Source organism: Oryzias latipes, chromosome 23 (assembly GCF_053564925.1).
Source record: "Oryzias latipes strain Hd-rR chromosome 23, Olatipes_Hd-rR_3.1".
NCBI lineage: Eukaryota > Metazoa > Chordata > Actinopteri > Beloniformes > Adrianichthyidae > Oryzias > Oryzias latipes.
Window position 1 is genome coordinate 5,947,852 of NC_136259.1, and position 26,984 is coordinate 5,974,835.

The 26,984-nt window shown below is 40.5% G+C and overlaps 1 protein-coding gene across 1 annotated transcript in view; it reads right to left on the reverse strand.

Annotated features, from left to right (window-relative positions):
• Nucleotides 1-3,765: 3,765 nt before the first annotated feature.
• mdfic (MyoD family inhibitor domain containing) overlaps nt 3,766-26,984 on the reverse strand; it is a 226,433-nt gene continuing 203,214 nt past the window's right edge. The window contains exon 6 of the transcript XR_013653436.1: nt 3,766-3,860. The gene's annotated coding sequence lies outside the window, so the exon portion shown is untranslated. The remainder of the gene's footprint in view (nt 3,861-26,984) is intronic.

Below are 26,984 nucleotides of genomic sequence, written 5' to 3' on the forward strand. Positions count from 1 at the left end.
AATCATTTCTCCATCCCCCATACAACATGCCACTCACTTTTGAGCCACCTCTAAATACTGATGGGAAAAAGAAGTGATGAAAGAAAAAAAGGCTTTTTTTCCCCCGTCTTTTCCTCCAGTCATATATGGACACATGTCAACGGATGCACATCGGCAGCTGGAAAACCTCATTTCCTTGTCTTTGTCTTTGCATCCCAGTGGCTTCATGGTTCAAACTGCAGCTCGTGCTTTAATTGTCTCTCATCCCTGTGGAAGAGCGTGGATACTCCAGCCTCTGTGGCCGGTCCTTTTTTTTTTTTTTTGCTCCCCTCTGTAACTGACGTAAAGCCTTCACATAGGAAAATGCCAGGACTTCTAAAAGTTCAAGGACAAGAAATAGAAGTGTGTTTTGCCGATTTTTTACGAGTTTTTCCAAAACAAAAAGAGAAAAAGAGGGAAGCTCAAATCAAAAGTGATCACTCATATGATATATATATATATATATATATATATATATATATATATATATATATATATATATATATATATATATATATAAAGAGAGAGAGAGAGAGAGAGTTTATTTTTTGGTGTGAGTGCAGGATGGCACTGAAGAGTAGGGAAGGTCAGGGAGACATTGAGGGAATCACACTAATGAAAACAAACGAGGGATACGGTCGGACGGAAAGAAAAAAGCATGAAAAGGGAGGGTCGGGCAAAAAAAAAAAAAAAAAAGTGCAGTTTGTGACAACTGCACCACCTCAGACTAATCAAACACAACGCTGCTATTAAAAGCAGTGAGGCTGTACAGATACGTAAGCAAGCTCTAAGCCAGGCGAGTACTGCTCCTTTATTTACATGCCCTCCTAACCTTTAGTGGAGCTCGTCGACTCACGCACGTGCACGTCCTGAACGTGCACACAAACACATGGCAGGAGCAATATGTGAAGGTTACTCCTGCAGCGGGATGACAGTGTTTATTCACGGCTAGCAGTGTGACATTCAGCCTGGTGGAAATGATTAATGCTACAATATACATAGGCGCGAGGAAGAGGAGGATGAAAAGGACCGTTCAGGCCTTCATAGCTGACCTCACTTGCCGCTGCGTTTCCTCGCATCTGATGCTTTGTGAATTCACACAGCGTGGAAAGCTTCTGTTCGTGGATTTTATGTCAATAAAGTTAACTAGCCTGACTGTGTCTCTACTCTGGAAACGCTTCCATAGAGCACGTCAGGAAACACAACCGACTGACCTCTAATGAAACCTTATAAAACAAACTGTCACTGAAGGCCTGAGATCACAGTTTCAGTCTCAAAGACCCACATCGGTCATTTTTGAGGTTCTTCCAAAGTTTTCCCAGTGGTCTTTATAATTAGGATTATGTTGCTTTTAGCCTAAAACTACGTGTCATATTTCTTAGGAACGACATAGTTTCTGCAGAGCGACAGGAGTTCATTAGACATTCACCTCTTTGTTGTTGGCGTGAAACAACTCCGCCCCCACTCCCCATTACCGAAAGCTCTCTGTTTAATTTCAATTCGACTTTTTTTTTATTCAATTTTATTTATATAGCCCAATATTACAACAATAGTCGTCTCAATGGGCTTCATACCGGTAATTGTAGAGTAAACATGTAATCATAAGGAACATAAAGTCATAGAATTCAATAGCTGTTTGCTAAACTAACCTAAACAGGCTAAGCTATGGGCATCCCAGCTCTTAGACCCTTTTGCGGTGAGGAAAAATCCTAAAAAAAACGGATTCCGAGTAAAATACAGAAGAAAACTCTGGGATGTCCACATGAAGGAGGGATCCTCTCGGAGGATGGACAGGAGAAGTACCAGAACTCGAATTGCTTATCTACAACTACATGTTTAAATAGTCCAGCAGATGGGCTTTATCCAGATGGGTGGGGGGACGGCTGTGGGCGTGAGACGAGCCAGAGACAAAGTACACAGCCAAGTACAGGAGCACGGACAGGCCAACTGGAATCTGGAATCACTCCCACTCCCACCAGCGCACAGCCCCTTACACCCCAGCATCACTCCGGATTCACACTGGTCCGTCTGCGGTCCGTCTACGTCGCGTTGCGAAGGGACTCTGTCTCACCATTGTGAGTTAGTTAACATTGTCTCTGATGAGTCTCTGGTCCCTCCCCACTGGCTCCCAGAGGAATGGTTTGTCCTGCCACCCCCGCGTTGAGAAGCTCGTTCCGCTCTCTTTAATCCCCCCAAATTTAAGCAGTCAGTAAAATGCAGGTTTGGGTCCTAAATGAGGATTTTCTTGTGTGCTACCAACATTAAACTAAACAGTGAAATCAGCGGTGTTAACATACGTTATCACATGAGCACGTCAGCGTAATAATATTATATAATTTTATGACATTTTATTTTGAAAATACTTTTTTTTTAAAGCCCGGTGTAGGTACCGGATGTTCTCGGGTTGCCGGATGTTCTCGGGGTCCTTCAGGGTCCTTCAAATGAGTTATATCACTAGAGGAGACATCACGTGGTTCCTCATGGGAGGAGAGCACCGCCATCTTGGTGAGGTCAAGTTTTGAAGACCAAATCACTTTTATAACATTTAATAAAGACATCTGTTTTTGCTTTCAATCACTTCATTATATGAAAAAGAAGAATGGCTTGAAATTGCTTAGTTTTGTTCAGAAATACAAACTTCACGAGTACCCCTAACTTAACTAGTATTAGACTACTTAGATTTTTTTCTATGTTCCTTTATTTTATTTTACTTATGTTTTTATTTATTTGTGTGTTATGTTCATTGTTTCTTTTTTTCCCCTCTATTCTTTATTTTCTATGTCATTTTATATTTGGCAATGGTGACTGATCTTCGAGGCAATATTGATTACATTGTTATTGTTCGTTGTTAACGTTAATGTCATTGTTAATGTATGATACCGCAATTGTCAATAAAGTTTTTAAAAAAACTTAGCGACGTTAACTCATTGGTCGTGGCAACTTACAGCCAATCAAATAGTGTGACGTCATCATTGGTCGAAGGACCCCGAAGGACCCCGAGAACATCCGGCAACCCGAGAACATCCGGTACCCACACCGGACCTGTTTGTGGTTCTCTGGCTTTTTTGGGGACTAGAAATAGAACTCCTGCACGAAGTTTGTGTTGGGTAGAGACGGATGTCAGACATGACGGAGGAGATGTGAACATTCCGATCCAGTCATAAACATTCTACTTTTTTGTGTCAACAAAAACGGAGACGTGCCTTAAACCAGTGTTTTTCAACCAGTGTGCCGCGGCACACTAGTGTGCCGTGGGAGATGGTCAAGTGCGCCGTGGAGAAATTGCCCTCATTAACTGATCTAAAAATATTTTCCATCTCCAGGAAATCAGCTCTTTGTTCATCCAAACAGGCCCTGATAAAACACTGAGTAGTTAGGAATATAAAAGATCTTAAAATTATTTTTCTTTGTGTTTATTTAATTCTATTAAAGACATTTTGATAAGAATCACGGTACCGCGTTTTAGCTGCAGCTATAAATGTGTAAGGAAAAGTCCCGCCCCTTTAACTGTCTCCACCAATCATTCTTGAAGGCTTAATCACATGTCATCAGTCTGACCAATCAGAAGTGGTTAAAGTCTTCACTTCCTTGTTCTTAATTCTGCTGATAAAGTCGCTCAGTTCTAACAAATATACCAGCTAAAGACGAGCTTTAGCTGGTGGTTCATCTCTTAGAAAAAAACAGCCGCAACTTCCTGCTTTTTCTGCCACAATTATCACAAAACTGTCGATCAATACAGACCATGAATTTCTGCTTTTTTTTTTTTTGGATGCTGGTGTGCCGCGGGATTTTTTTCAGGGTTAAAGTGTGCCGTGGCTCAAAAAAGGTTGAAAAACACTGATCTAGACCAGTGTTTTTCAACCAGTGTGCCGCGGCACACTAGTGTGCCGTGGGAGATGGTCAAGTGTGCCGTGGGAAATTGCCCTCATTAACTGATCTAAAAGCAATTACCATCTCCATGATTTCAGCTCTCTGTTCATCCAAACAGGCCCTGATAAAACACTGAGGAGTTAGGAATATAAAAGATCATAAAATACTTTTTCTTTGCGTTTATTTTATTTAATTAAAGACATTTTGATAAGAATGACAGTACAGTACCGCGATTCAGCTGCACCTTCGGCTGTATTTTGGAAACGTCCCGCCCCTTTAACTGTCTCCACCAATCATTCTTGAAGGCTTAATCACATGTCATCAGTCTGACCAATCAGAAGTGGTTAAAGTATTCACTTCCTTGTCCCGATTTAGCTCGTAAAGTCGCTCAGTTCTAAAAAAAAATAGCAGCTAAAGCTCGTCTTTAGCGGTGTAGCTTCCCACAGAATCCGGTATCAGACCGTGGAACAAGTGAACAAAACAATGAAGCTCCGAAAACCGACCTCCGGCCGTTTTATGCACTACATCTCCCATGATGCATTGGGTTGTGAGAGTGACAGCGCATACGGAGATCTGTTGTTAAACGTCTTGAAACCAACGAACACACATCAAACTGTTTTTAAATCTTCTAACTTATCTTTTATTGCATCTTTTAGAAAAAAAACAGCTGCAGTTTCCAGCTTTTTCTGCAACAATTATCTCAAAAATGCATGTGAGATTGTGGAGGGGCTGTAGATTATTACAGACTATGAGTTTCTCCTTTTTTTTAAATTTTTGGATGCTGGTGTGCCGCGGGATTTTTTTTAAGGTTAAATTGTGCCGTGGCTCAGAAAAGGTTGAAAAACACTGCCTTAAACGGACCAGTGGAAATCGGCCTCAGCATCACAGGTGCAATCAAAAAAAATGGCGAGCAATATTGGAGCAATCCAGCCAAAAGGTTTTGCCAGCTCAGGCGAGGAAAACAAAGACGCACGTGGATCTAGTCATCAACAGAATGGAGCTCAGTGTATTTTCTATATAAAAGTTTATCCAAGTGAAAAGGGCTTTTAAAGGTTCTCCAATAGACTTCATTTGGTACTTTAAAAATTATGAAAAAAAAGTTTATGGCTCAGATTTGGCTCAAACACTTGAACAACAATTGTCCCGCTGCTGCAACACATTCATTTATGTGCATAGCTTTTTGTTTTAATTATTTTTTTTTAAATTGTGGGTCAAAAATGTACAGAAACTGCCCAATTAAAGGGATTATTTATATTCTTCTAATTTTAACTGTTTTTAAATGTAACATTTTCTAGTTATAATTATTTTCTGCTCTGTGAAATAAAATATTATTATCATAAATATAAACATCAAAGCCCCTCGTGATGCTTTTTCTACCAGTGTGGGATCATTGAGACATTAGTGGTAATCAATAAACTACGGGGCCAGCCACAGCCTGCAAACCCTCCCAGAGGAGAGGAGCAGCCTCAGGCCGACAGCAGAGGAAACGTGAGAGCCGTGCAGTCGCACAACAAAACAAACTGTTAACTAAAAAAATGACTGTTTTCTTATGGCACAAGTGGGGAAACAATCGGTTTCATTTAAAAGCTCAGGCGGAGGATGCTCTCTGCATCATCATTCATGGAGCGTCTTTCAGCGACTTTAATTAAACTCTCACAGCTCTGCTTCAAAGCTTTCTCAGCTTTCTGGCTGCGTAAGAGGTTACACAATGCGTGTTTATTGGTACACAAGAGGTGTTTTCAATTATTTGTGTTCTAAAGTAGTGAGTGATCGTGTGAATCTTTGTGTTAAAACCAGCGTTTAAGATGCAACCAAGCGGGTGTTGCACTGAGTGTGCATGAAAGCATTTTCATGTCAACAGACCCAAATCTGTGCATTAGGAAGTGATGATTAAGCCTTTTTTTGGGGGGGTACAGTACTGTAAACATGCAGGGACGCTGAGGACTGAGAAACGAAGAGCAGAGAAGGAAAAAGTGTAAGTGAACCGTTGCAGATCTGATCAAAATGGAAAATTATTAAGGGAAGCGGAGGACATTTTTACGTCTACGGCACAAAAATAAAATAAAAAAAAACAAAGGGGCTAACCCAGAGAAACTATTTCTTGGTTAAGGTCGTGTCACAAAGCCACTACACACATTTTGCGTATATTATATGGATGATCTGTGAATCTACATGGAAAAAGAGAGAAAAGTTGTGGTTCTTTATGTGAAATTTGCACAGCTGTATCACAAATTAATCACTGTAACCCTTGTGTTATCCTAGGCACTTTAACATTGGGAGTTGGGTCATCTAGACCCACTAGACAGTGCTCTGAACCTTTTTTCTTCAGTGATTTATGATCTTCACTGGTGTCCATGGATCACATGAAATCTTTCCACCTTCATCCACCTTTGTCATGGTAGGGAGAATACGTCAATGTAAGGGTGGGGTCATCTAAGATAGCACAAGGGTTAAAACCACTTAGGAAGTACAAATAAACCACGCAAAGAACACGTAAATGAACAGTGAACATGAATCATGCGTGTAGGGCTGTCACCAACGATTATTTCAGTAGTCGATTAGTCAGCGATTATTGTTTACGTAAAGTGATTTCCATTTTGCTTTAAACTTTTTTTTTTACTGAATAAAAGAAAAATGTGCACGACGAGCCTTAATTTAATCATCTCAGGATACACTCCCTTATCCACTAGGCGGCAGTATTGCATGTAGAAACTTGTCAAATGGAAGGAAAAATATGGCAATTGAGGTGACGAAGAAGAATCACTTAAAGTGGGCGGAGCCACGCCTCGGTCTGCACAATCCAGCACAACTCAACCGGTAAAACATATTCACGCTGAATCGCAACGACGCAGCCCTGGGACCAATCAAAGACTCGGATTTAGTAGTGAAGTGTGGGTGGCGTCCGCTTCAAAACACGGGCGTATCAGTTGTTGTAAACATGATCACGAAACCGACAATGTGGTTGGTGTCTGATCGGATTAATATGACTCCACTACGGACATTTTCAGGAACAGAGCAGTGAAAACAAAAGGTCTGGAGCAAGATTTGCTCCGCATTCACTTTGAGCGCAGAGCCTCTTCCTGTTGTAGAAGGCGGACGAGCGCTAAAAAACAGTAAGTATGTCAAAGAAGAAGAATCTTTTCCATGACGCTTCCTGCATGTGTGACTCTGATCCGATGTGGTGGATGCGCGTTCATAAAACCGTGTAGAGCGCACTCTTGAACGCATTTCTTCTGTGGCCTAGGAAAGGCTGTACCGCCTCCAAAGGTTCCTGTTGTGCTTTGCCAATGACTTTGTGGCTGGTGGTTACTATAATCATTAAAATGACAAAAAAAAGAAGAAAAAAAAGATAGTCGACAATACCGAATTAGTATTTTTATTTATAGTCCATTAGTCAACTGCGTGACAGCGTGCAGTTATTGCGCTGCTTACTGTATGTGCAACTCATTAGTGATTTGTACGTCAATTAAGACGCATTTGATACGTGCAACGTATATGCGATATAAAAGTTATACGTAGGTGGTACATGCTTTTTCAGGTGCCTGTAAAATAAACACATTTAAATGTCCAATTACATTTTTATTTATTTATTTCCTTTTTTTAATTTGGCAAAAAAGTTGCTTCAAAAAATACAACTCCACTTTATTTGTACTTAGACAATTTGAAACCAGGCAGTCATTGTATCTATTTTTTGTTTTAAAGTTTGACCATTTTTTAAATTGTACTGGAAAAGCTGAGTAACAATCTCCTACAGTTAATTTTACTACTATAGTTCCAAAATTCCCTACAGGTGATTTTAGCACTGTAATACGAAGTTTTATAGTACTATTACCGCTAGTACAAATTTTTTTTTCTGCCCTGCGACTGACTGGCGGTGTCCTGGGTATTATCTGCCTTTGCCTAACAGTAGCAGGGACAGGCTCCAGCAACCCGTCACCCCAAAAGGTGGCAGGTTAAGAAAACGAATTGTACTTATTTTGGCAAAACTGTATTTAACCCTTTAATGCCTGAAAAATCACTTGTGTTTTGTAGTAGATGCTAAATTGAGGGAAGTGGTTCGGTGAATATTTACATCAATAGGTGTTAAAGAGTTAGTGATAAGACTTATTTTTGCTTTTGAAGAAATCCAACAAACAATGAGTCAGTTATTTGTCGAGTTTACCGATCAGCCCACATGGTCATCCGAGCCGCTGACCCGGCAGCCTCTTTACAGCATCCCCGGCTTAACAGAGCAGCTCTGAACCAGCCCCTTCGACTCCACAGAAAGCCCTCCCTGTAGTTTATTTTCCTGTTGAAAAGGGGATTGGGCTGCCGTCAGTTGGTGGCACGCCAGCATCAAGCACGCGTCTTGCCCCTAAACAGGCAGCTGGCAGCCCTCCAAGCTCAGCGTGCAGCGAGGCTGAGCAGAGACGAGCGGTGACACTGATCCCACCCCTATCGCTCCCTGACGGCCCGCTCTAATAGACCCTTCATGCACTCCTACCTCTATCTATATTTTATCTGAAAGCGGCCTGTTGCATGCGTTTGTGCGCCATTCGCCGTGCGCATCTCCTGCTTATCTCTGTGGATGAGGCGTCTTCTTTACTGCTCGTTGTTGACACGGATCCTTTTAACCCTCAACAGAAGTCAGCAGGAGGTTTAAGCCGCTAACCACCCACTCTGACACACACATTCACACCGCTGCAGTCTGAAAGCATTATTCAGCAGGTCAACAGCCACTCCTGCAGCTCGGCAGTGTGTGCGAGCCGCCGTGTACGGCAGCATCTGCTGGATGTGTGCGCAGCGCTTCAGGCTAAGGCACTCAGAGTGAAATTATGTTCTCAGACAAGCTCCATGTTGCCCTCTTTATCCCTGACAGGCGAGGAAACAGCCACAAATAAATAAGCAGAGAGCTCTCTCCCCAGACGTGACCACCATGGCACACAGGCACTCCAGAAGGCAGCATGAAGAAAACAGAATTCACTTTTATTGTACATGGCTGGGGAGGGAGGGGGGGCCATGACCCGATAAGCATGGTGTATATGTCGTATTTGTGCCACTTAGAGCAAAGCCTCTACTGTGGGAAAAGATGTTAAGGGCACAACAAGCATGGAGGAATTTGTCACAGGGCTGCAGGCAGTTTGTAAATGTTGTGGACAGGATAAAAAGGATGTTATTTTTTGTACCAGAAATTTAGAATACACAGTAATTGTGGATTTTACATAGTAGCAGCTGAGCCTTATTAGCATTTCAAGTACTTGCAAAAAAACAAACAAAATACTGTTACTGGACACCACAATCCACCAGAACTCTTATTATGACTTTTTAATGACATGCAATCATTTTAACGAGATGTAAACGTACAAAAATAAAGGCACGAAATTCTACTATTATATTTTTTGACAACTTAGCATCCAATTATAAGCCACTCGTAAATATTTATCCAATATTTAGAATAGACTAACACATACATTTTTTAATTATTATGCTGTTTTAGCCTCAAAAATACCTGTTGTTTTCTAGGACATAGTTTCTGCAGAGCAGCTGTTGTTCAATAGACACTTGCCTCTGAGTTGTGGGTGGAGCTACCCCCCCCCCCCCCATAGCAATCCCCCATCCATGAGAGCTCTCTGTTGACCTAATTAACCCTTGCGCTGTCTTATATGACCCCACCCTTACTTTGACGTGTTCTCCCTACCATGACAAAGGTGGATAAAGGTGGAAAGATTTCATATAATCCATGGACACCAGTGAAGATCACAAATCATTGAAGAAAAAAGGTTCAGCGCACTGTCTAGTGGGTCTAGATGACCCAACTCCCAATGTTAAAGTGCCTAGAATAGCACGAGGGTTACTTAGTTGGGTTGGCTTGGTTGGTGGTTGATTGGTTGGTTGGCTCGGTTAGTTAGTTGGTTGGTTGGCTGGGTTGGGTTGGTTGGTTTGGTCAGTTGGTTGGTTGGGTTGGTTGGTTGGATAGATGGATAGATAGATGGATTTATGAACATTTCAACCCCCTTTTTCAACATAGTTTTACAAACTGCTACCAAAGTTGAAATAAACATAAACCCTTCAACTTAGTAAAGTGCTTACGAAAATAAGATAAGTCAGTCGATTCTTTCACGGAAAATAGGGACTTTGCGCCGTAATGCATAACGGTACAAAGCCAATTTAAAAAAGCTGCTTTTCTCTGTGTTGTAATCAGTTGTTTTTTGTTGTGTAAACAGTTGAAAGTTACAGTAGGTCAAAGAATGTGTGTTATTTAGGTTTCACAAGCAAAACCCCTAAATACATTTAACCCTATAGCCATTCTTGATACAAGCATTTCTGAGACCACTATCTCATTAGCAAAATCAAAACTTTTATTGAAAAACCATTGGATATAACTATTTTTTTTTTGCCCTGCAGGTCACCATCATTCCACTAGGGGCAGTTGAAGGGTTTCTCCAGCTCATTTCAAAATGGCGTCCTCCGTGAAATGTCAAAAACAGTTTGGGCGGGAAAAAGTTGAGCTAATTTTTACAACTTTATAGTTGGAATAACTTATCTACTTTTGTTTATTGCTGTAACTCATTACTTGTTTTATTGAAAGAATCTAAAAAATGTTATAATTAATTGTTTATAATACAGTTACACCGTGGATCAAATTTAAGACATTGGCTAAATAAGGTGCCACAAAAAAATTTTTTTTTTGTTCATTTTCCTGATGTAATGGGCTTTAAATGGTTATACTTAAGAGATTAAAAAACTTTGCCTGAAACATGTTACATTTTGAAAGCATTACATGGCTTCATGCTATTTAATTACTAAACTATGAGGATTCACAACATTACAGACAAACCTTTCGTCCCCAAAGCTGGTTCTACAGCTCTCGCCAGGCTAATGTGATGGCTGTCCTCGGCTCAGCTCGAACAAACAAGGTCTGGTTGAAGAGACTTATCGGGCACACAAAGGCAAAGGCCAGGATGTGCTGTTTCATAATGAGCCATTTTGTTTTTGCTTTTCCAGCCAGAGGGACTCTAATTGATTTTTTTTTGTTTTTGTGTGTGTAGCTTTATTTAAATGTCCACCATGGTAGCTTAAAGAAAGGGAGGGGGGGGGATGCATGTTCAAATGGTGGTTGATGATAATGAAAAGACCCCCCCCCCTCCTCCCCTCCCCAGCTGGCCTATAAAAGACTTGCAGAGAGACATCTTTGAAGGTTCTCCTTCAAAGCCCCAGCCTGCCTCCACGGCTGCATCGGGGGATTTCTGTTATTAATTGAAGTTAATTTTCTGGGATATCAGTTCTCTGGGCACGTGGGAAAGATTGATAGCCCCCGCGCGTCTCCCGAGCGTTGGGTTGTGGAGGGGGGGAGGGGGCAGGAGGACGGAGAAATGACACCATTGCCTCACCATCCCATCCCGTTCACTTTTATCATTCGCAAATCAAATTACAAACATCGGAGGCCAACCTTGGCTGGAGGAGATTTCCATAAGATTAATTAGGCTGGCGAGCCAAAGACAAGAGCGGGGAGGGAAAATATGAAATAATAAATATATATTTATATATATATAAATATATATATATAGGAGGGGGGGTTATGGAGGAATATGGGATGAAATGTGCATGAGAAGGCAATTGGACAATGGGTAATTAGTGCAAGAAGCGGCGTCTCGGAGGCACGAGGACCATAGCGGAGCAGGAGCTCTCCGTTGGCCCCCTTGATGTGGAGGGCCATGCAGCAGGGCCCACATTTAATTAGCGCCACTTTGATACCCACAGGAGTGCCAGGGGCCCCGGGGCAACCACAAAAAAAAAAAAAAAGTGACTGACAACCCCACACCTCCGGACGCTCCCTTCACACCAATTATAGATGCGGCAAGCTGAGAGGACCTGGCGTAGAACCTCATACAGAGGATGCGCGGGCAGATACTTGCACATCTGCATGTGCACTAAATGCTCAAACAAGTCTGTCGACCAGGCAGCTGCTGCTGCACCCTCCTCCGATATTTGCCTCAAATTGGCATTTGGATTAAATGGAGCTTGAGGTGCCCTAAAGGCGGGAAAGAGACGACTATCTCTTACCTGGCCTGATCTGCCACCAGGAAAAAAAAAGAAGGATTAATTTTTTAGGGGGGGTGTGGGTGAGGGGAAGGGGGGTGGCCTGGAAGCACGGATGGAAAAGGGAAAAAAAAAAATGCCATGCCAAAAAAAATAATAAAAAGATACCTAGGAGAGAATAGGGGGCTAAACAACAGGCGCTGAAGGATGCAGATGCAAACACATGCAAAAAGCTTTGTGGTGCCAGTGTACGATCTGCAATATTAATGCGCCGGCAGAGTCTAAGTAAGTGACTGGAAAGCGGGGAGGTTTTCCTGCGTCGCATTAGTCTATATTTAATGTGCATGGATGTGCCTGACACGGCAACATTCTGCAGTGCAACAGTTATGCGAACAAACAACTCCTGGCTGCATGAATTATGCAGCAGCAGTGTTTTCATCCCACAGAAAACACATCTTTAGTAAACAAACTGCTTGCACTTTAGCTAACAAGATGTTTGTGTGAATAATAGATATTTAAATCTGTTCCTCTGACACCCAGGGAGAAAGTTGTGGCTGTTTGTTGTATCATTTAGCACTTTTTTTCTTTTCCACCAGATTCCCTCGCTGACAATTCGTGTTGTTGACAAACACATAAATGAAATAATCAGAAGTGACTTTTTTTGCCCTCAGTGCATCAGGAAAAATGTGTTTTTTTTTCCTAGTAACAAGCCCCGCCTGTCAAAGGTATTCAAATATTCATCTGCGTGACACAATTCCCTCAAAATAGATTGAAGTGTGCAGCAGATGTTGGTAGTGACAACCCACTTTTGTGTAGACTTTTAATCAAATGAAATCAATAGAGTAAATATTGTATGTAAAAAAAAATTTTTAAAGTTGGATCTGCAGTTGTCTGCGGTGTGTTCACTTGCTGATAGAAAGCGAAGAGTTTTTCTCTGCTGCCCTTAACAAGCCTCGCAGACCTTGTTGTGTTTATCCAGACACCCTGGAGGTGCTTCTATTTCATCGATAAGGCTTGTTTGGTTGGGGACTACCTTTAATCAATAGGAGGAAATCAAACAGAGCCAACTAATGGCTGGATAATCAGTGACAAAGATCCAAAATCCACTAAAAGGCCAAAGGGCTTCTTGTACTTCAAATCCCAGGCAGAAGCACATATACTCTCACTGGGTGCTTTGAATTCAGGCAACTTTTCCTAATTTTTGAAAATAAATATATACCATAAAAATATTTTGATGCTAATTTCTTTACCCTTTAACATCTGAGATGTCGCCGGTGACGGCAAAATGACAAATTACTTATCGTAACTCTTCAACAGCTTACACAAATAATGTGAATGAGCTGATTCTGACTCTGACAAAATCTGTTTTTTACATCGACTTTGCACCGATGTGCAGCACATTACTAACATAAAGTGTTGCACAGTGCGTCAAGCAGCTTTTCTCTGCTTCTGAATCCGCTGGAATTCCCTTAACTGTGTAAACGGTTGAAGAGTTAGGCAATTTTGGGGCTAAACCTCTAGTGTAATTTTATTTCTAAATTAACTTTACTTTGGCATCTGGTTGTTGTAACTCATCAGAGAGTTGGTGGCTCAATGACGTAGGACAGTAGAGTCCAGTGCGGGTGGACCTAATCCTAATAGTGGTTTTACAGCGAAATATTTCAACAAGATCATAAAGATGAATGATGAAAATTGGATTTTTGGTGATTCTTGTGGCATTTTTATGATGGTGGAGGAGACATTTTAATAAAATTGAGCTTAAAATTGCATTTCCGAGTATTTCTTGAAGAACCTACAACGGAAAGCCACAATCCTCGTTACATTGATTGTCAGTTTGTGTTGACACTGCAGAAAACCACACCAAGGTTCACTTGCAAGCAAACAAACAAAGACTCTAACTTTTAGGTTGACAACACATGCTCAGATTGCTTCAACACATAAAGCAAGTGGATCATGTGTGAAACTTCCATCAAAAAAAACTTTAAGGAATCAGTTAGAAAATTTTACTTTTAATTCATGGGAGGTTTAAAATAAAAAATACAACTACAGTGGTCCCTTGCTATATCGCTGTTCACGTTTAGCTGTTTTCCTTGTCGTGTCTCCTGTACAGCAGGAGTTCAGTTTGCCAAATCTGCATAAATCTTCAATCATGATCAATTCATTCTGTAACAGTGAATTTAGTTTTCCATGAAGGTTTGAACTTTGAGAGTTTAAACAAGAGAGGAAAGTTTAAAAATGTGCATGTCTTTATAAAATGTGTTGTACGGAGTTTTACAGCCTTAAAATATCTAGCATCATAGTTTGTGGATTTCACCTATTGTGGGTTATTTTTAGAGCTTAACTCCCACGACTAAGGAAGGAACAATGTACTTTGATGAGTTTTTATGTGTGTGTTTTTAAAATAATTATTATTTAAGTGTTGCTCCTGAACATCCACAGTATTGGTAAGCCAACTATCTATCAAACCATTTTTTCCCTACTTCTTTTGAAAAAAGAAGAGTCCCCAATCAGGAACTTGAGTACAAATTTTCTGATTAGAAATGCTTTTTATTCTCAATATGAACCCCATCTTTGCCAGTTTGTCAGCATCATTTTCCACTTTTACCAACCGTCTATGCAGAAAACCCAGATGGTTGTGATAATAAAAAAGAAGAAAAAAAACAGTTCTTTCATGACACACTTCAGCTGTAGCAGATATTCTGACATGCCACAGCATGTGTGATGAATAGGAGTCATTTTTGCTGCCTTTTATTTGGGTCACCCTACCAGTACTTTGCAAAGTTTTTGGGGATGTTTTTTTTTTTTGCAATGGTTTTTACTGGACCGCCTTACTTAGACACATATATAAACCAAGGCCATCGTTTGTTATGACTTACACGTGCTTTTTCCTGGAACACATTAAGGAACAGATTTTAAGTTTGTGGTCGTACTTGCTGTATTTGGTAAAAATAAAAGACTAAAAGGCAATTTTTCAAAAATGATAGTATTACAGAGTGCCTTGTAAAATTAAAAGCTCAACTAGCTTTGTTCATGATAATGTGTTTAAAAATAGCCATAAGTTTTAATAAACGATGCTTGGGTACCTTGATTTTGGTTTGTATTCACTGTTTGATTCATTTCCATCCTTTACAATAATACAATAATTGGATGGGATTACCAAATTACCGTATGGTAGCATAAAAAAAGTTACCTTAAAAATTACTTTAAGTAAATAAGACAGATATGAGCAGTTTTTATGAGCAATCCTTCAAATAAAAAAATTTAACACAATATTAACAGCTGAAAAGAAAAATAAAATACAGAATTCTACAGCTTTAAATCTCTTAAAAAAAATTTAAACTTCAAAATGTCTTATCTTAGTTCAAAAACGCTTTTGTTGCTCCTGAAATAAAATTAACTCCATATCTGCATCATCCAAGCCTGGTTTGTGTGGTGTTAAAGCAACATGCAGTATATCTTCAGCAACCAGGTGGTGCTCCATTTTATTTTTTTTTGTCCTTCCGTCCATTTTCAGAATCTACCGAGTAAGAGGGCCCTGGCTGCGGAGAAGATTGCGCCTGACATATCCTAACCCTAACCCACTAATTCCAACACTAGCCCTAATGCTACCCCTAACCCCCAAATGTTTAGAATCTTTTTTTTTAACTGTTAGGGTCTCCAGTTAAAGTAAAGGTTTTTTTTAAGTGATATGGGGCACTTCCGGTTCAGTTCGAGGACTTCCGGTTTTGGACGTTGATGTCTGCAGCAAAGCCCTCTTCCGCTGAGTCCCTATCAAGGTCATGCTGGAGCCAACCCATCTACTGTTTGGAGAGTCCATCAGACTTTCACACACTTTCACAAACACAACTAGGGGCAACTTTAGAGTCAGCCATTAACCTGTGAAGCACGTCTTTGAACAGTGTGAGGAAGCCAAAGTGCCCGGAGTAAACCCCCGCATCTACTACGAGAACATCCCAAAGGACCCGAGCCGAGATTCAAAGCACTCTCGCCTTCTTCCTATGAGGCGAGAGTGCTAACCCCTCCTCCACCGTGCGCCCGTTCATTTATTTGATTAGTAAATTGAAAAGCAAATAAATAAACTCCTGAGACAATTCCAGTGACATTTTGGCAAAAGGTCTCATACATATGTGGGCACATAAAAATATCGTAGAATACGAGCAAAAACATTCCCCCTCTTGATCTAGGCCCTCCTTCCACCAACTGCCATAGGAGCCTGGGGTGTCCACCCTTCACACCCCTCTTCTGTCTGCACACGGAGCCTGGGGAAGCTATAGCAACACCAGATGGGCCCACTTGTTACCACAATAGTCGTCCATTTGTTGTAAACCAGCCTCTCCTTTGCCCTGTTAGCCCCTCTGTTAACCTTATACATATTGATGCAGAGAAACTTGGCACGACACATGCAAGTCAACTCAATTGATGTAGGGCCGGACAGCTGTCAGAGATTACATCCATTACATCACTTTGGCTCTAATCACCCGACGGGCAACAAGCCCAGACTGTTGAGCAACAATGGCCTTTATTGGAGACGACAAATTGGGCCCTGTAAAAATCTCAGTCGTAGGCCTTGTAATGCAATTTGTCACTGCCTCGACCCAACTTTTTTGGTGGTCAGTGACGTTATATCGCTTTTCCGTGTGGACATGTTACTTACATTAGCACTTACCCCATCCCCTCTTTTTGAAGTCTTCCCTTCAAACCAGCTCACTGTTAGAAAGGAAGTCCCCCTCCCTGTTTATCCGTTCTTCCCATCCAGATATCGCGCCTTCCCGGAGGTAACACCGGTGAAGAAGGAAGGAGCTGTCACTGTAAGACAAACTCATTTGTATGTGATTTGTTGTTGAAGCAGTTATATATATGCAGGCAAGCCTGCGATGATCAGAGGAACATCTGTTCTTCTGAATGCATCTGCAGCTGTCGCACTATTGTGGTATGATCGTGCGGTTCAGAGTTCTTAATTAAGACCGTGGGCTTTTCACAAATCGTTAGATTCCGCCTGTTGTTTCATTGATTTACAAGATCAAATCAATATGATGACAGTAAGAAACAAGCTTGACAGGAAAATACCATCCTCATTAAACAGTCTCATTTAATAAAGGCTGTTTATTTCACTTACTGTCAATTTTTATCGTCAATGCCAGATTGGACCTTAAAGATCACAATAAAACCCAACTTGAGTTGAGTTGAGAGTATTCAAATTGTCTTAGCGATGTGAAATCTGCTGTTTACTCTGTGTGATTAGACCAAAATGGTTCTAAATATACATTAAGTTACATTAAGGCCATGTCACACAGCCACTACATACATTTTGCGCTTTATCCACATAGAAAATTTCGGTCTTTCGTGATACATGCGTGATAACTCATCAGTGTTTCTTACTTTCATCATTCGTCGATGTACGCAGATGTCCATTGAGGGTTTCAGACGGCAGGTCTTTATGTAAATTTGGTTTTGAGCTGCTTCAGTTAAGAATTACGCAGTTTACGCATATTTAACGTAGTTTATACGCAATCATTACGTACATCTTCTTCTGCAATTGTGCATGTTTTTTGCAAGATGCATTCACAAATTTGTGGTTTTCCACGACCGTTCCACATATCTCTAACGGACTTTTCACGCATGTACCGCCCCTGTTTAACTTTTATATCGCGTATACGGCACATATATCACGTTAAAATTACATAATTGACGCACGAATCACTAACGAATTGCATATAAAGAGTCCAATAATCTTGCACAGTTCATGTTGATTTACGTGTTCTTTCCATTGTTTTAACATGGTTTATTGGTGATACATTGGTCAAGATAAAGACCACAACTTTTCTCAGGTATATTCACATATGACAAATTTTCATCAAAGCAATATGCGCAAAATTTACGCAGTGGCCATGTGACACAGCCTTTAGGGGCCACAAACAACATCGGAAATGAACAAATGCCTCATGCAGCAGCCACGGAGCCACAAACCAACACCACGCCTCATCCGTCCCACACCTGCAAATCATTATCATTTGTTATATATTCTGTGCATCAACATGGAAAACATTACATAAACGGTTCCATCTGGCCGAGAGACGCCATCTTTGCACGCTGGACACCAAATGGCTTGATGTAATTTAACACGATCCCTTCGGAGAAGGAATTCAGCCCACCCCTTCTACCCCTCCAATTCCTGCAAAATATCCAGTGTAAGCCACAAAAAAAACATGTGGTGTTGATGCATGCAAGTGCAATAACATTTACCTTGGAAATCACTACCACATTGGACTGTGTTGGCTGCATGAGAAAAAAACGGTTTATACAGCAAATTACAGTTAATGTTTCCATTGATAAAGGAAGAAATTTTAAAAAAGAGTTGCTTTATTTAAATAAATCTTTACCCTTTTTTTTGCAAAAAACCCCCCACAAAAATCTTTGTTATCGTGCTTTAAAATACAAATAATAGGATTTGCAATTGCAACTGACTGAATGAATGGAATTTTTTTCTACCCAGAAGGCCGCGTGCTTCCGACTTGTGGGATTTGGCAAGTGTTAGACGAAATGCCACCAGTCCTGGCTGCTGTACCATTGCATGTCCCGGACAAAACGAGTGAAGTCTTTGCTCTGAGGCTCCACTGCATTAGGACTTTATTGGCTGCCAGTCTGTGAACGGCTGTAAAACTGTGCTCCATCCATGAGCAGTGAGAGGCTCTTGGCAACCTGTTGGCAAATCACCAAGGAGGGGAGCGTTTCAGCAATGGCACAGTGCCAGAAAGCTGTGGAAGCAACAGACTGGTTCAAGAAATGCAGGACGATACGATCCAACAAGTCTGCATAGATGTTATACTGTCAGTAATTTTAATTTGTCATGGCCGTCAAATCCCATCTGGGTCCTTTCTGAGTGGAGTTTGCGTGTTCTCCTCCTACATTTGCGGCCTTTCTCCAATTTTCTCCAACAAACCAAAAACATGTTTCACAGGTTAATTAAGGACTCTAGATTGTTCTTAGGTGGGATTGTGTGGCCCTACAACAGACTGGCGACCTTTACCCAGCAGTAGCTGGGTAGGCAAGCAAATCCCAGACCCAAGTGATTAAATCTGATTTAAAGACCTGATAGGCTTTCATACCTGACTGACAAATTGAAGAGATTAACTTGAAATTCAGTGTGAATTTCAAGAATGATCTTAATGTCTTAAAAAAATTAAAGGAGTTATGTTTATAGAAGGAATTGTTGATAAATTACTTTTTTAGTTTTGGGCTTTCTCTGTCTAGATATTGTAGGATAAATGTTTACATTTATCAATTTAATTTATTAGTTGATTGCCGTTTGTTGTGTTTTTTTTTGAAGCCCTGTAGTGCATTAACATATCACTCAGCTAAAATAAAAATTTATAAAAGATCACAACGAAAATTAAAAAAGCAAAACGGTGAATAAAATAACATTACATTTAAGAAATTAAACAAACAATCAAACACCATCATCCAATCAGCGATGTCACGTAGTACCTACCTTTTCCAGTTTCTATTTTGTTTACATTTTAAAATTTCATAGTAATTTTTGGAATTTTTTTTTTCTTTTTTCGTACCTTTTTTGTTAATGTTTTGATTTTAAGAATTTTGTTTTGATTCCCAAAATGTATTGATTTTAGTATTGTGATTTGTTCATCTGATTTGGACTTCAAGGCTACCGTCACTTATTTTGACTTTAAAAACAATCCAACTTTTATTTCCTGATGAAATACCGGTTAAATCCTAAAATTTGTTTGTCTTGTCAAAATACCATTTCTACTCCTTGCACTCTCATACCAAATAATGGGTATGACTGACCCCTGCCCCGACCCCCCCTGTTCTTCCTTACTTCACAGAAATGAATTCACTTGTGAAGCTGGAAAAATACGTTTTTGCGTCACATAGTTTATTTGATCGCTTTAAAATGAGGAAAAGCCGAAGCAGCGGCTTTTCAGGAGGACAAATCCATATCTGAAGAGGTCCGTATTGGGCCGCCACCAAGTCTCTTTCCCCGCCCTCTTTGATGATGTACAGCTGTTTCCTCTCCTTCATCCCATCTACTTCATCTTCCTCCTCACAGCCAACCTCCTACCATGTCTTTTTCTAATCAGCTAGCTTTCCTCCCCTTCTATGAAAAAAAAAAAAAGAAGAAGAAAAAAATAGGCCAAGGTAACTTGTCGGCAACTCCGCCTGCCCCCTCCCCCTCCCTGGAGGTTTGTGTGATATTTAACTACGGCTACAGTGGCATTTACTAATTTTATATGTGCAGAATTTATGTCAGATTCTTATTCAGCGAGAACAGGGGAGAGGAACAAAGGTGGCTGGCTGCGTGTCCGCTGTGTATACACTGGTATTATGTGAACTATTCACAACACGTCCGCTGACACGAGCGTCGCTATTTTGTCTATAAATCTGCTGCTTTCTGACCCAGGTGCCACAATTAAAGCCTAACCCTAGCATTTGGAGGAGCAGACATGAAGGAGCCAAGTCGCTGTCCACCCTTCCTCTGATTCAGGAGAGGTAAAGGAATGGGGGGGGGGGGGGGGTCCTTTACAGACAGGACTAGCAGCTTAGGAGCTACATCCTGTTGACCAGGAGGTCAACTGAGTCCTGTGGATGCGTTTGTGCAGACAGCCTCGAAACACACTCATCCAGAGACAGAGTTACAGTTGTGAGGTTTACCGGCTCATAAAAGTACCTTTTCACACACAGAAGATCATTGCACTGCGGATTTAGAATAAAAAAAAAAAATGTTTTAAATAAGAAAAGTTAAACATTATCTGTAATTGTTTAATTAAGTTCAGAATTGACTGAATAAATAAAACAAACTAAGCCAAGGAGTCCAAGCACACGTCATGCCTACAAAGTGCACTTAAAAGCCTTCATTTTGTTCAGCAGTGCACCTTATAATAATTTATATGGATTCATTCCGGTTGTGTTTACTGATCCACTTAATGCACCTTTATTGCTCAGTATGGCTTGAAAGATACTTTTAATCTGGTGCGCCCATAGTGCGGAAAGCATGGCAGGGCTTGACAGAAAACAGAATTAAAATGTAACTAATATTAACTAATTTAAATTTAATTAAAGTTTGGAGTTTTTATCTTCTATACCGGTAATTTTATCTCTTTTTTTCCACTTTTTTCTGCTCTGTTGATAAAGCAACAAACCTATGTAACCACAATTGGACTTTATTTTCTTTGTTTTATTTTGAAATCGTAGTCAAGTATTTATTTTAATGATATAAAAACAAAAACACACATGTCAACGTTTATGTCACACAAAAGGACATTGAATAAATATCAAACTGCTTTATATTTAAAAACTACCCAACATAGGAAAGTGTAATTAAAGTAAATATTAGCGTATGAAACTTTTTTCAATAGTAGAAGATTGTAACAAACTTTTATGCTGATTGGCCAAAAAAAGCTATTCTTCAATCTTAAACTTACCTATCATAATTTAATCACAAAGACTGGAACATGAAAGGAACAAAAAAATCCCACATTGGTCAACATTTCACATAAAGGAATGTGAAAAGTGATAAAGACAAGGAGGAAAGTGAGTGAATGAATGGAGGAAAATGAGAGTCGCGGCGGCAGAATAAGAAAAGTCTTCAAGGATGGGGAAGAAGAATGATGAAAGGTGGTATCTAAAAATGGAGGGGCGGGGGGGGGGGGTGAGTTCAGGAGATTGACCCGTGGGTTTAAAATAAAATTGCAACGGTATTGTATTCCCTCCCATTTGCAGTAGTGCTGGTAAGCTGCTTATTGATGGACGAGAGATGAGACCACCCATACCTGAGGCTCATCCCGCTGTCACAGACGCCAGGAGGAGGGAGAGATGGCACATCACACGCGGGGTCCCTTCTTCTATTCTGCAGCCAAAGCCAAATCCCCGGGGTGGAATACCGCCTCGTCCCACAACTCAATAAAATAATTAGCTTATGGTCGGCCCGGCCCGTTAATCAAGCTGCTCTAACATATGCAAAGGCAAGAAAGGCAGAAAAAAAAAAAAGATTCCATTTTTATCCGTCTTTTTATTTCATGAGACGAAGCTTTTTTCTTTAATCTCTAAAAGTCGCTGACGTGAGTTTTCTTCTCTCCAGATTTCTTTAAAACATACAGGAGACCCAGATAGCTTTTTCATTTTATGTTTAGTCTACAGGAAGCCAGATTACAGCTGCCCGTCCTTGGGTCAAAAGGGAAGTTAAGACACACACACACACAAAAGAAAACAGCACAAATTGTCCCATTTAAGTCTGAATAAAAATACAATTAACTTCCTTTTAACCCTGAAGCTACGTTCACATCAGGCATGTGACGCCTTTGCAAAAACGCGTATTTTTTGACGCATAGGCTTGTTGCGAAATGTTAAAGTGGTGTAAATATCGCAAATCTTTTCTGCAATTATTAATTTCTCCTCCGCGACCAGATTTCAAACGCTTGGGACTTCTGTATTTTGAACAGGATGCTACTCATACGTCACTACCAAATCCGAGTCCCTGACTGGTTCAATGGCCGAACGCAGGACCCAAAAATGGTCGTGGAGACGTGTGGCGTGAGAATTTTGAAGACTGGAACCCCAAAACGCACATTTACACGCTCCAACATGGACTTTTCAGTGGAAGTGGTCGCTTGAATTTGTGTGGACTTGAATTAGAAGGTACGCCGTCTAGACGTCACTAGCAAATCTTGATCCCTGATTGGTCAAAGTTCAACAGATGCAGTTTTTGTATGTAGAGCCCGAAAACGGTTGCTTCAACACGGAAGCGCAAAAACTATTGTCAACTATTGAATTTTTTGGGTGTCAAAGGGTTAAAGGCCAATTATCAGAGCAAATTGCGGCATAGAAAAAAACCTCATAAATATCCCAAAATACACTTTTCCTTCTGAAAGTCTCCAAAGAAAATGGTGTTTTTGCTGATGATGGAGGACATACATGCGTAGATAAAGAATACTAAGCTCAAAATTTCATTTCTCTGTATTTCTGAAATCAAATCATTGTGAGTCATGAGCTGACTCAGCTGAAAATGCTGTTTGAAAAAGATTGCATTTGTGACGTTGTGCCACTGGGCGGGGCACAAGCTTCCTGCTCCGCTCCAATCTGATTCCTCCACATGTGGATTAGATCCATGTAGCCTTTTCGTTTCCTTGTCTAAGCTGGTATCCCAGGCTTTAAAACTGTACAGCGGTACGATTTTGCTTGCCATTTTTGTTGCACCCCAAATGTTAACTTGGGAGTGCGAGGTGCTGTAAGCTAGCAGGAGAGAGTGTAAATAGATGGGTGACGAAGAGAGGGGGTGGGCTTGCTTTGTACCAACATCCCGCCCTTAACTAAGAGACAATTTTTGAATGAACTCCTGCCACTCTGCAGTAAGTATGTCCTAGAAAAAAAACACAGATTTGTTACAATTTAGGCTAAAAATTGTTTAATTTTAATGAAAAGACCACTGGGAACAATTCTAAAATCAATCAGACGATGATCTTAGTGGGACTTTGATACATAAAACACGTACGTAGAGCTTAAAAATGCACCAGCAACCCTCTGAAAACAACAAATGGAAACTTTTCAGGGACTAAAGGATTAGCAACATTGTATTTTTCCATCTTTTATTTGTGATTTAAAAGAAAAAAAACTCTAAAGCAGAAAACGCAGCTCCGTCTTAAATAAATGCAGCAAGAGTGATGTGGAGGTGATAGGGAGACAAGTCTGACAACAAAGTGAGACAACTCTTGTCTGCAGAGGCCTTTACAAGCGTGGCACTGCTAAAAATGTCACTAAAATATGGAGCGTTAATACGAAGGCCTGACACGTTTCAGTGTCTCATTTTTTCCTATTGCTACACATAACAATCAGACGGTTGCAAAAAAGTGTTTTACACTCAAACCCCCCCTTTGGGGGATTAAACAGTATTTTCTCACCTGTTGTATATGAAGGGCAAATAGGCTTAACCTCAGATATGCAAATCTTTTTTTTTTTTTTCCTTTTTTGTGTTAAAAGGATTGTTTTACTTCAAAGCAAAAGGTCATGCCTATTATTTAGTATGTTAGTATCATAAAAACTCTGTTTTTTTTTTATCGGGGTTCTTTTTTTCCTGGAGCGAAAAACGTCATAAGGAGTTAACGAAGCGCTTTGGAAATGTGAGGATGAGAATAACACCAACAGTCACTTTCTCAGCTCATGCCGGTAAAATACATCGCACTGTCAAATCCAGTACACAGTCAAGGACTACCTTGAAGAAAAAAAAAACAAGCAAAAGAAAACAAGTCAATGTGGAGCTGTCAGATAAATAACAGCTCTCACAGAGATCTTTACCCTGGAGGGGGAAAAAATCTGCGAGTGCTCTCTGAGGTTTTCCTCCTCAGAAAATAAAAACAAAGTCTATCCAGACAACCAAAACAGGGAATAAAAAACTCCACCCTTCCTACATTTTTTGTTTTTTCTTCCACCCTGTCCAGCCAGCAACCAATCTCACATCTCTAATACATGAACCCATCGCCAGGCTTTGTGGAGGCCTCCTGCATCAACCAACAAAGCGTTCAATAAAATATGGCGACCTGGTGTTCAAAGCCATGCTAAACGCACCTGACATCAGGAGAGAGGGAGCTGGACGTGCAGCTTTTGTCTGATGGGAGTATCAAGAGTCCAGGTTGAGAGAAACATGCCGGAATGAATGTAATCAACTGGATCAGAACCATCCTTTTAGCCATTTCTAAGAAGGTGTTTCTGTGAGGATGGACTTGATGGACTTCATTTGATTCTATTGAGCTTTGTTGTCATTAAAATAACTAGAGTCTACTAAAAGAACAGTTCAGGTACAAAGTACACTTTTAAAGCTCATTCTGATTGAAAGTTTTCCAACAGAAATTTCAGATGAGTTCATAACAATCCAAAAATATGACTATTTTAAAAAAAAAATATTCTGTCTTTAAAGCCTTACATTTTGCTAAAAAAACAACAAAACAAAACATCAAAACCTTTGAAGGGATTTTCTGACCAGAGTGTTTTAGGTTTTATTCTTCAGATTCCACTGAATTCATTTTGGGCCCATGGGGATGCTGGAGCCTATCCTAGAGACTGTTGGGCAAAGGTGGGGTACATCCTGAACAAATCGCCACATACTCGCATGCACACCTAGGGACAATTTAGAATTAACCTATGAAGCATGATTTTGGAGTGTGGGAGGAACATATGCATGAGGTCAACATGCAAACTTCACACAGAAAGGACTCTGGTGGAATTTGAACCAGGGCAGGAGTGCTGACCACTACACCACTGTGCAGCACTGCATGCTGTATGGTAAGACACCATGGACACTTTCTGGACTTTCTGAAGTTTTGTTGCACCGATGTAAAAAGATCTCGGCACAAAATAAGTAAAGATACATAAAAGACACTCTTTAAGCAACTTCAGAGTAATAGTTTCTGTTGTCACAAACTTGGGTGTTTTGGTATTTGTTGTTGCTGCTGTGCTCCTGATTGGGTACAGCTGTTTTTATGCAGTGATTTGGGTTGCAGATATGTAGGTCTCTTTAGCAGAGTTATTGGTGTAGGAAGGTTTTGTTGGTTTCCTGTGTGTTCCTGTGCTTCGGAAATCAGTTTCCATGAGTTTCCAACCCGGAATTTGGTGTTCTCCATCAATGTCGTCTTACAGAGTTCCTTTTTGAAACAGACTTTTTATTTTTACTCAAAAACCCAAACAATACCTCTTTTTCTATTCCAGATTGAAGCCTGCTATAAAAATACTAGGCCAGTTCAACTAATTACAAGGGGCTAGTAGCACCTGCAAGACAGCTCTCAGTCAATTAAAATGGTCCCAAAAAAAGAACAAAACTGGTTCTAGCCTCAATTTAGGTCTACCCCTAATGGGCATGTCCGCACAACTCTCAAGTTTGGTGGCCCCACCCATTTGCCCATTTTTGGAAAGTTAAAGTTTTGGTGAAGTCTTATCTGTCATGACATGTGCTGTGTTTAACCCTTGTGCTACCTTAGATGACCCCACCCTTCCATTGACGTGTTCTCCCTACCATGACAAAGGTGGATAAAGGTGGAAAGATTTCATGTAATCCATGGACACCAGTGAAGATCACAAATAATTGAAGGAAAAGGATTTAAAGCACTGTCAAGTGGGTCTAGATGACCCAACTCCCAATGTTAAAGTGCCTAGGATAGCACAAGGGATATATAAGTTAAAAATATTGCTCTATTACTGCTGGATCTCAAAAACTCCTGTGTTGAAAAGAAAAACACAACCTTGTTGGTCCTAATAAAGCTCAGATACATTGACCGTAAAACAGTGGACAGCTCAACCCCTCTCTTCTCGTGTTCCGAAATAGAAAGTACCATTGCTTCCTGATACAGGTGCCGCCTTGTTGAAACCAGTCGACATTAATTGGTCTAAGTCGCTCTGGGTCATCCCATCTATGCAATGGCAGCAGTAGTTGCCATTGATATGATAACTCAGAGTGACTCGGATCAATCACTGTCAACTCATTTCAACATGGCGGCGCCCATGTCAGGAAGCAATGGCGAGGGATTTTGCCTCATTTCGCGAGAGATGGAAGTAAGGCATTTTCTATGAGCAACGTCAAAAGTCGATTTGTCCATTGTTTATGCTTGGATACTAAATTATTAGACATTTACATGTGATCTTAGCATCCAATTGGACAGAAAAAACTCAAAATAAAGAAAAAGAACCAGACTTGGTCAAAAAATGTGCTTACCTACAGTGGATGATGCATGCATGTGGACCGCAGGAAATATCAAGTTCATACATTGCTCGATGGCCTGTAGAAATATTTTTAGATTGTAGACCCCTCTGTGAGCCCACAGAAATAAAAGGTTCATGCAATTTTTTCTCTATGGGCATGCTGTGAGCACGTATGTAGGCATGTCAAACAGATTTTTCCTTTTTTCAAATAGACAATCAGTCTTGTTTGTCTGGGTATCCTATGGGCATCCAATGGACACTTACACACTACCTTCACACCCCATGCGTGCTAACTGTGTGCGGTCAGTAAGGGGCCAGTACGCGAACCTCGCTAACGACTAGAGTGTAGCCAAAGGGCACCGTACAACAGTATCACC